We start from the raw sequence: 11,612 nt of genomic DNA on the forward strand, positions 1-11,612 counted from the left end.
TTTTGCGACCAACTGTCCTTTTAACAGTAAACTCATTAATATAATAACGCAGACTATAATAAAAGAAAATAGTCGAAAAAAATATATTAATGTTTTAAATGGAATATCTAGTTCCACCTGTGATGGGATTTTGGTACACCAAAGGTAGATTAGAAATGTGGTGAAGTTTTTAAACAAATATAAAGTAATCAAATGTGTATATATCGAATACCAGAACGAAACATCATGTAGATTCCATAAATATCTGCTAAATTGTAATTTGCATTTTGGGTCATATAAACTCGAGAACAGTAGGGCTAATACCAATTGCCTAATGTCCGACATCCCGGTACTTAAATTTGTCTCGGCTCTTAGACAGTCGTTCGACCAATTCTACACGCTCAACCGACTGCATAAATTGATAATCCTTATCGTACACGAGACGTCACTGGATGTTCTCTCGTGTTCTTTCGAACGGCTTACTCCTCGACGTCGCGTCATGTTCGATCGAAGCCACAGATACTTCAAGCCTAATTATTTCCACGCAAATAAAGGACACGAAACGACGAATTAAACGTTACATTATCCGATCACGTGTTCTGGAACGTCTTTAGCCAATAGTACACATCGGTTCGAACGTTTCCTGTTCCGCCAGGCCTCAAAATATCGAGCACCGGCTGCACCGTTCAATTCCTAGAGAGTATTTATCGTTACGAGCGTTACGGCCGTACCGATTGTCGGTGGATAAAGCGTAGACCACACAGGGTAGCCTAGGACAACGTTGTATTCTGATCTCTGCGCTCGTTGCAAAACATCGCGTTAACGTTCAACTGAGAAACGACCACACAGTGCGATTCGAGTTTCTTTGATCCGACTATAGGATGTTTCAAAATCGCAGATCGATAGATAAAGTAAAGAACGAGAGAGATGAATGGAAGAAATATTTTTTATTTAATAAACATACTTTTGATTTTGTCTTCTTTTCTCATAATAGAGCCTTGAATCTCCAGCTGGATAAATTTTGGGATTATGTTGCGCGTTGAAAATTCCTTGCGTGAGGATTTTGCAAGACTTGGAATAAGATATTACGTAGTTTGCTATGCGATATGTAATGAATTCAGCAATAAAACATTGAAAGTGTAAATTTCGAAATTCTAGCGGTAGGTAATTTGTTGTACATTAGAATTCCCAAATGACGGTTTTGTAAAGTTTGGAATAAGAAATTGTATATTGCATTGCTGATATGCAATGTGTAATAAATCTGAGTAGATTTCTTACTCGAATCTTCGGTTTAAATTTATGGGAAATAGCCTGTGTGTATGGTGGATTGCTAGTACGCAGGCGATGGAGATTCACATTTTTTACCATTATGTTGCATACCTGTTTTCTGTAGGATACCCCGGGTCTTTGGAATTTATTCCCCTGTCCAATGTATACGCTAATCATATGCAAAGTATAAAAAATTGCAAGTTCAAATAATCCTTTTTTCTTTTACAGCTGATACTTTATCGAGAACAGAGCGTTTATTAGACAGAAAATATTTCCTTCGTCATTTCCTATCACTGTCTGTAGCTTTGAAGCACGCAGTATTCGCGGGAACAGGAACACAGAGAACATTAACCTGTCGGTGAATTGTCCATTCGAGAGCACGCCTTAAATTTTCTCGCTGAAAGTGGAACGAATCTCGGCCGATGTCATTCCGAGAAGCTGATTTTATCCGTGGCAATAATCGTAGGATTTTATGGGTTTCTTATTTCGATGATCGATCAACTTGCACGCTGTCAGCAGACTGTGTGGTTGTAGCTTTACACTGCCAGATCACGAACTCGTGAAAAAGAACGTATCTATTGGCTTGGTTGCTCATCGATAATTTTCATCGTAAATCAAGGGTTGCTTTTCTCGTCTCTATCTTTCAAATCTTCTGTCTTTTCCACGGTGTTGTTGTTAGAAACATCTCAAACTCGTTTTCTTCCGAGTAAAATTCTGCGTTCGGCCAGGAAGAACACGCCTTCTTTCTGACCACGATGTTATAGTAATAAATAGTCCGCGTTGACTGGGATAGGTAGTAAAAAGTTATAAAGCAGAGATTAACATCTTCGTTTCCTGCATTTTCTTTCCCTGATATCCGCGCCATTGCTTCCTGCGCTGTTCCATCTTCTCTTTTACGTTTTTCTCGATATCCCAGTTTAGCTCCATTTTCTGCCCCTTCGTCTCGGTCCATTTTGTGTTTTTCTTGTCTTACGATTACCTCGCTTTTTAATTTGGCCGCACGATCCCGCGTTAATTGCGCGCCTGCGCACTGACGAGCGAAAAGAAGCGGAAGAGAAGAAGGATGCGGGCCGGAATCATGCTTCGGTGTGCACACTATTTTTCGCAGTTTCCTTGGCCTACCGATCCTACCAGCTCCTCGCCAGGGGAACTATAATTCACGATGGAAATTAAAGCATGTGGAAACGCTCATGGAATACCTCTCCTCCGATGCATCTCGTGATCTTTTTAATCGGCGAAAAAAAAGAACGTGGCCAAGCGGTTTTCTCTCCAACCTGACACACATTTCGATCTTCTTTCATGTTTATGCATCAAACGTTCAACCTTTGGGCACCATTTTCGAGAGGAAGAGAAACTTGAGATTTGTAATTATCTTGATACCTTCATGGACGGTCCGAACCCGCTTTCATCTTGCATTCCACTGAGATTTTTCATATTTTATATATTCTGTACGTTTTTACACCTTTAAATTCTCCATATATCCATGAACAGTTTACTTTACCTAGTTATCAATCTATTTAATCGCAATATATATATAAAAAATGTACATAGGAACAAGCTTAAATTAAAAATTTGGAGTTTAAGGACCGTGTAAAAGACTGTTATTGGTTCCACGATTTCTCACTTCAGTTACACATATATTTTTCTAAAACGTTAAAAATCTTCGTTTTCTAAAACGAGAGCAAAATGTATGAAATATACAGATTCAAGGATTACAACGAAGTTAACAATACCTTTTAAATGTACACGTACAACTTTCTTCCCAGTTGTTATATCAGCAATAACTCAAAACCTGAAAAAGATATGTTCCATTACCCTTTACCTTTTTCGTTCAAGTGATTGACCCCCCCATCGCACATTCGCACATTTACCTACTCCATTAAAACTCCCCTGTGTATAAAAAACCATGGTATAATGCACACGCCCTCACGTGAACTCGGCTAACGTATTCAAGCCACGGTTTTTTCCCTCCACGGGTGCTTGAATAATCGATAAGGCCGAATTATAATAAATTGTTATGTATCCTTCGGTGTACGGCTGGACAGACAACGCACCACGATCCGGTATACGCACGAAACGCGCCGTTTGTTATTATAGTAGTCGGCGTTTCCGAGGACGGCGGACGTGAAAGGTAGTTGTCCGATCGTCCAGCCTGATGTCAAATTGATATCGACCGTGTGCGTGAGCGCACGTCACGTGAAAACCCGCGTGTACGCACACGCAACATTCCGTTGTCGCGTGCGCACGCACGCACGCACGCACACACGCACAGTTCACCATCGCTTGTAATGCATTTTGTGGTTGCGAACGTCGCGTCGCTTGAAACCGCGTCGACGCTATATTGGATCATTGTTGCAAACGCGTATCAAACGAAGATAACGTCTGCATACATGTGGGGATAAGCTTATGCATTTTGGTGGCATGAGGTAGGTACATAAAAAGTTTGAACGATTGAAGTTTTAATGTTTGATGTTGAAGCTGCTATTGGGGACTGTTGTTGGAAACGCGTGTTAGATGGAGATATCGTTTGCATGTATGCATGTGAGAACTTATGCATTTAAGAAGCATAAGGTATATAAGAAGTTTGGATAATTGGGGTTTTAATAAGTAGGGGTTGAAAAAGAAGGGTTGGTCAAGGGATGATGTCATCGGAAAGAGGGTGACTTTTTCAATTATTAAAAATGTTGGAGCAGGTGATATCGTGTCGTGTACCCAACTATGAAAAAAGAGAGTATCTATTTTATATAATCGTTTTATGGTAAATTGACACACACTTTTACAGCTTATCATAGTAATTTAATTCTTATTTTTTTTTGTTATTCTCTTTATTATTTCTTTCCTAACATTCTCGATATTTATACTATGAACTCTTATATTTTGATACATTTGTTGCATGCGTTTAATATAACTCGGACTTCGAGTACAAACGGTATTCGTCAATCATCATCATCGTCTCTCTATACACGTGAAGAGATACGCGCGTTCAAAATCCAGCTGAGACCATAAATCACTGGGGTCTGTAGAGAAAAACGATAGAACTTTTCCGCACAATTAAGGAGGCAAAGATCAAATTGTCTTTAGCCAGCAAATTTCACCGAATCGATAGAAACAAATGGTACAAAACGTTTACAATCTGCATCTTGTATTCACATATGTCTCGACTGTTCCACTTTCTTCCCGATAAAGCGTTGCGCTGTCTTATCCAGCCTGCAATTACAATATGTTTCACGTAACTTATAGACTCGTCCATACTTACGACTGTTATCGCGTACAGGATTAATAACATTATGCGTGCACGTCGTGTCCGTTGTTCGGCGATTTATCACGATATCGAATGATCAACGAATCCTAATAAAAATACATCGATACCGAACAGTTATATCAACGCCTACAGTGCACGAAATAAACGTCCTCGACTGAATCTGCATATTAATATCCTATTCCGCCCGAACGAGATCCTTGTCCCTATTATCTGTACAAAACTACATCTTACTACTTGGTTTACCATTCTTTACTTACAAAGTATATAGCAACTATATGTCACGATTATCGCAACGAGATTTTACGCCTTTGGACTTAATCCTAAGTTGATTTCTATTGGTTCACTCAAGTTACTGAAAAATGTACTTGTCTTCTTATTGCAGTAACTCTTTCAATTACTAACGTGTAATTAATAAATTTTGTTATTAGAATTCACAGACATCGCTTAATTTTACTGGACAAATGAGAAGTATTGATAATTTTCAGTGATCCTGATATAACAACCAGAGACTGTATTTTATTATGGGATATACCATAGAAGATATTTCGTGTAACGATCCTGTAACGAAACTTTATGAATCGACTGTCTGTGTGTTGTTACCGGGTGTAATCACGATATTTATCATCCATTACGGATCGTCGTTTACAGGTATCTAAGTGACAAGCCAAGATGGATACCTCGTTAACACGTGAATAAAATCTGCTGTGGTTTACCCGTTAGAAATTATTATACTTTACCGTTTCTTTACCAAGGGTAAAGATGGCCAGACTTGAATGTGCACTTGGCCTGTTTAATAATCGACCATTTGACCCTAATATCTTTTTAATGTATCGTTTAGGAGTGGCGCTTGTTAGTTGGTTTTTGAATTTAGTGTAATACGTTGAACGTTGGATGATTTAGTATTACAATATATGAAGTATACTGCGACGAAATATTCTATGTTTGTAAGGGAATATAGAAGAGGGTTGGAATTCGAAGAGAAAGAAGCAGAGTGTAAACAAATAAAAGAATAGTTATTTCATAATTAGATCGTAGAACCTATAAAAATCATAATACAATATTTATCTTTGTTGAATTTTCCAGAACTACCATTTTTTTTCTTTTTTTTTTAGAAACTTCAAAATATTTTTTGACGATTCCTACCGATTTCTAAATATTTACACAGACACATGCATTATGTAAATATCCCTAGAAATGTAAAAATAAGTATTTCAACGTCAGTTCCTTCCACGGTTTTGGGATACTGTTTTCTCAAACTAATATCGTTTCAAAAGAAGCAGAAAGAGCGACAGAATTTAAATTTAGCCTCGCACGCCGAAAATACAGCTTGGTCCTCAAGGATGTTATTATAAACTCGCGCACGTGCCTCCACGATCACTTCCCTACGTTTTTCAGATCCATAACTTTCCTTCTTTGGGAACGTGGAACTACTCGAAGCAAGCACAAATGTCAACATCTTCGCCTGTTGCTTAAGTATCTTTACATTTATACTTCGGCATAGGTTAAGAGCCACTCGTGTATATTTACATTTATGCTACGATATAGATTAGGAACCGTTTATGTAATTCAATGTTTGTATTTCCGTAGATTGTATCTTCACGTTTCCTATTTTTTGCATCATTGCATTCGTGCGATGTCTGATCCAAATATCAGATTATATATAAAAAAAAAAAAAGAAAAAATAAGCTGAAAAAGAAGAATAAAGTTTTTTTCGAAACGAACACTAAAATCGTGTACAACTTATTTCGAAACACTGTAGTATATTTGAATTTGTAGCACCTTCCTCCTTATTGTTAATTAAAATCTCCTATCTATTCCAGAGCATCCTTTCAGAGAAAACCGAAGTTTTATTGTATTCTTATACTACCTGGTCTTCTTTTATCCAACTTAAACCATCGTGCCATTATTTTGTAAGCGTCTGTATAATATAATATAATTATTTAAAAGATACGAAACACAAGGAACTTCGAATACTTCTCTCGTGTCTTAAGAAATGAAAGAAAATAATGTTGGATAGAACATTTTAAGTTAAGCGAGGAGCAAGCCCCCTGGCTTTTTGTGGAAAAACAACTTTCTTTGCAAGTGGTCCATTCGATGGAAACCATTTGGTGACTTCCCTATAGACCCTCCGCGAAGACCACCCTATCGTACGGTATTTCAAGATCCGAGGGGACCATCATCCACTTCCGTTCGTACGAGGGTTAATAACCGATAACACGGAACGAAGAGATGTAAAGTACAACCCTTATTAGACTGTGGTCTTTGCCTGCTCGGTATCGCGTTAACTCTCACCGCAAAAATCGAGGGATCCACCGCAAACGATATCCGTGATTTACCAGACTGGAGAGCCCCTGACGTTCTCATATTCTGTGTTTCTCACGACTCGCAGTCTCAGTTGATCGTAAAACCAGCGCTTTAACGATCGTCCTTGATGATTCGTCATGGTTATTGATTTAATCCCGTGGTCAACCACGTCTTTAATTCCTAAACTCTTCTTTTTTTTTTTACTGTTACAGTTTCCATTTCAAAGCACGTCTAGAGTTTTATTTGTTCGTTTCATGGCCGTGTTCTTGCACGAATATGATACGTTTCAGTGGATAGTTGGACCAATCGAGAAAAGTTATTAAGTCCGATTTTTACGACTTGGCCAATTTGTTAACTAAATCAAATCGAGCGTAAGATCAATGTGTGCTAAGTATTCGATGTATTAGTATCGTCTTTGAGCGATTATATTTTCGTCTCAAGTCGTATAACAAATTTCCACTTAATTTTCATAGTTCATAAACGTTCAATTTTACCTCTGTTATATTTTACGGACAATATCGCTTTGGAATTGCAAATATCCGTATAGTAAAAATATTAATCTCGCGAATAAAATCATTTAGAAATTGCGCAGATACCAGAATAAATAATAAAAATGTAAGCTGTGATATTCACATGTATACGACTTTCACAATTACATTTTTAATATCATCAATAGTTTTCCCTCCATTTCTGATCGCGTATTTCGTTTTCATTCGCGAGTAAATGTTCGATTTGTCGATCCTTTTTATCCAGAATCGTATTTAACACCGTTCTACGATCCAGATGTCCGATTATTATCAATCGTTTCAGCCCCGATCCAGAAACAAACCTTTTTCTTCGCGGTAACAGGAAATCGCCTAGGCTATGGCGAACAAGTGATCGTGAAATCTTAGGCGCTCTCCCCTGTTTTCTCGCCCGATAATCCCAGTAAATGGTGATTGGAAGCTCATAGAAATTTTACGATCGCGATCTGTGTGCTTAGGCGCCTGTGAAATCGAATTTTTCTCGGATCTACCAGCGTCAGAATGTGTGTTCCGCTCGATCGGAGATAATTACCGGTTCACGCGATTTTATAAAACGGTATCCCACTTTTTCATCCTTTTTTCTTTTAAATCATTAAATAAAACACAGACATTCCATAGCTCGGCTTCCAACCACTGCTTTTGGATTATTATATGATTATTATATATTTGTTACGATTCTTCATTTTCTATGTCACTCTCCTTATTCGTTTTTATCCTTCATTCTCTTCTTTTATCATCCGTTTTCGTCTCCATTCTGCTTTTTATATAGCTCCACGATATATCTTCTCTTTTTCTGTCACGTTCTCTTTCTTCCTATTCTCGCTCGTTCTTTCTCTTCTTCATCTCGCTAGGCTCCCTCGAAAAAGTAGATTGAATCGATGGATCACCGTGACGAGCGACAGAAATCACTCTGTTCCTACGAAGAGACCGCTCTCCCCTTTCGCGGCGCACAAAAGAGTCAGTTACGTAACGAAGTCGTGTCTAACGCGACCGATTTCTTCCTGCGCCGATTCGATTCCTCTGCATCACTGATGACACGCTGACGAAACCAAGATCGACATCGATCGAATGCTTCGACGTGTCGCTATTACGGGGTATCGACCCTATTGGTTAGACGGAAGTTTCGTAACGCAGAAACAGACCTCCTCGTTATAGTTGTTCCGAGGATAAACATGGTCCCCAAGTTTCGTAATAACGATAATTTGAAGAAAGTTAAAGAAGCCATCGCGAAAGTTTGCGACTTTAATTCATCGATTTTGTATCGTCTTCCCCATAAATTTCAACTACCGTGTAATTTTCTACTGGTGGCCGGTGATATTGTCGCAAATTGAAAGTCGACCGCGTTCAATTAAATTTATTTTTCAATTACATAGGCAAAACGTGCGTGCTTCGAGTCAAAAACGAATATATAATCGTGTTATTCGTAGGAAATAATTCCCAGACGATTTTAGAAGGGAAGGCAGTAATTGTTGTTCGTATAAAACTCGTCTATCTTTTTTCTTTCCTTCTCCTCTTCTGTTCACTCTTTTCTTTGATTTTTTAATTTTTTTTTATTCTTTTTTCGAACGATACACCGTAATCTCAGCAATTTATATCGCGTTACTTTTAACCGTGATTACTATCATTTTAATAATCGGTTTTGGATCTCATGCATATATCGTACGCACTCGCGGCCAATTACTAACTTGTATAAGTATTATATTATATCTTAATTGTATTATTAGCTCGTACAAACCCTGCGTGTCGGTACTAGTTAGCGAACTGTTAATAATCTCCTTTTATTTCTACTGGACGAGCTCTACATATATATACAGACGAGATACATATACGGGGTGCTCCATGAGAAACATAACCACTGATTACGAGTTTTTTTGGACAATATATCTACCGGCTGGATATTAGAATTCTGCAAAAGGAAAGCTTGATATCGATGCTTTTAATTTCTACGTCCTCTAAAATATGATGTAATACATTATATTAGTTGTTAAACTCACCTCCCATTACGTTCCATTACGATACTATAAAAAGGAGGAACTACTTTTCTACATAATCTAACTGTTATGCCGATCTTCAATCTTTATCTTCAAAAAAGACACGTTGTTGTTGTACATGATTAATATTAGTTAAATTTGTAAAAGTTAAGCACCAAATACGTATTCTAATATTCGCGTTAAAAAATCTAGAAAACATAGAATTTCTTAATTTTAGTACCAAAGTGTACGATTAACGTTTAATTTTTCAGAGATCGAATAATTGATATCACTGGAATTGATTAGTTGTAACTTGCTACTTATAAGTGCGTGGTACAAATTTAAATAGGAAAATATTTCGATCAGGATCGATAAAATAGTACACCTAGTATATTAATAAAATATACATCTAGTTGATGCATCGTGCAGTAAATTATGCGTAGCAAGCAACGTAGATTTTCCAGACTGTTCGTTAGAGCAACGAATTCGCCGATTCGTCCTGCGGAAGTCGCATGAAAATCGGTCTCGCTTACCTGCCTCGTAACGACGGGAAACGTCGTAATTGCTCGTGGGTACATCTGCATCAGAGCTACCTGGATGCGTCTCATCGGCAATCGAAAGCGTCTTCCTTGCGTTTAATCGAGTGGAATGAGACAGAACCGATGCGACAACGCCGCTGTTTTACTGCGTTTCAGTTTTGATCCACAAGCGTCCTCGTTTGTATCCTAGAAATCCCCCTTTTAGATATTAGAAAGATGTAGGACAGTTGTTGGATTTAATTCAGAAATAATTTGAGTACTAAGATTATTAAAAATAATTTTAATTACTGAAAATTAGAGATACTCGTCACAGTCTTAAAAATGTAGATTGCTCTTAATTTGGTAGATAACGGGATTCGAACTTTTCGAGAATTAAATTAATGGCGAAAGGATCGTTGCAAGTTCTTCTTTGTGAAGATTTTAATTCGATTTATTTTTCAAGTAACTGGAGTATGCGAAAATTAGAAATTTCAAGAACTAGATAGATTTAGAAGTTATTTGCAATTTCGTATGAGAACTGTTGAAGAATTTTAAGTATCAGATATAATGAAATTTTTCTGTTTATTTTAGATACGATCTGAATACACGGAAACAGTGTTTTTTAAGACTTCTGGAAGTATCCGTCATGCGTAATTAACAGAATTATAATTTCTCAAAGATATTACGCATAATTTCCTTCGATTTTTAATTAAGATTACAAGCAAACAGTATATGTCAATGGTCTTTTTACCGTAACCGTAAATCCTACTTTACTATCTTGCTTATTAAAATTACGTGCCTTCCTTCCGCCTATAAATTTATTAAGCTATCTGCCGATGGTTTTACTGCTTCGCCGTAGAATTTATTTTTCTTCGTCGGACCTTTTGTATCCTGAGCAGGCAAAGGTGAAGCAATAACTATCCTCTTCTTACCCTCAATGGTAAAAAAAGCATGGTAAATTCCCTTGGAATTCTTAAATTACCCAATGAGCGTATTTCTCCTGTACCATTACCTTCCCGATTGATCGTAATATCTTTCACTATCCATTTTTATACAAGTGGTACATAAATATTTGCATACTTCTAAATTATTGGAGCTATACACAGGCTCGCAAAAGCATCTGAACACTTGTAGCAACTTGTAGAAAAGTCTTTTTAATCAGAATTACATTTTGAGAATCTGCATAATGTGCAAAAATATATATGTCGGAGATGAAAGGAAAACCGGAGCCTTCCCTTTGCAATTTTGGAAGAGTTCTCTAATGCTTTAGCCTCGATTTTATCATAGCTGTAATTAAGCAATTGTTGTCATTCGATCTGATTGTAATTGTTCGAGATTTGTGATAGCGAAATTGGGCTCGAGGTGACAACTGGTCGCCGAACGTAGCCACGGTCACGGGATGAACGTTTTGCCTGACGGAGGTGTGGAGCGGTTGTATGGCTCTCCCTAGAAATGTGGTTGTGGCGGCATACGGCCTCAAGAACGGGCCTGGCCACATAGGATTGTACTTTGAAGGTGTCGATATAATGGGGCACACGTATTAACAATCAAATTCCAGACAGAAACTGCCTAGCAACGGCGTTTGGAACTTTCTCGATGCTTCCAACGAGTATACAACAAACTTTTGGCAGAAAACTGCCTAGCAACGGCAATTGGAACCTTCTCGATGCTTCCAACGAGCATATAACAAACAAATGCAATCATACAGGGAGAAAGATTTCCATCAGATTATTATTCGTGTGATCACCTTGGAAAGTGACACATCGAGCAGTTTATCGAGCGTCTC

The sequence above is a fragment of the Bombus vancouverensis genome, chromosome 8, assembly GCF_051014615.1.
Source record: "Bombus vancouverensis nearcticus chromosome 8, iyBomVanc1_principal, whole genome shotgun sequence".
NCBI lineage: Eukaryota > Metazoa > Arthropoda > Insecta > Hymenoptera > Apidae > Bombus > Bombus vancouverensis.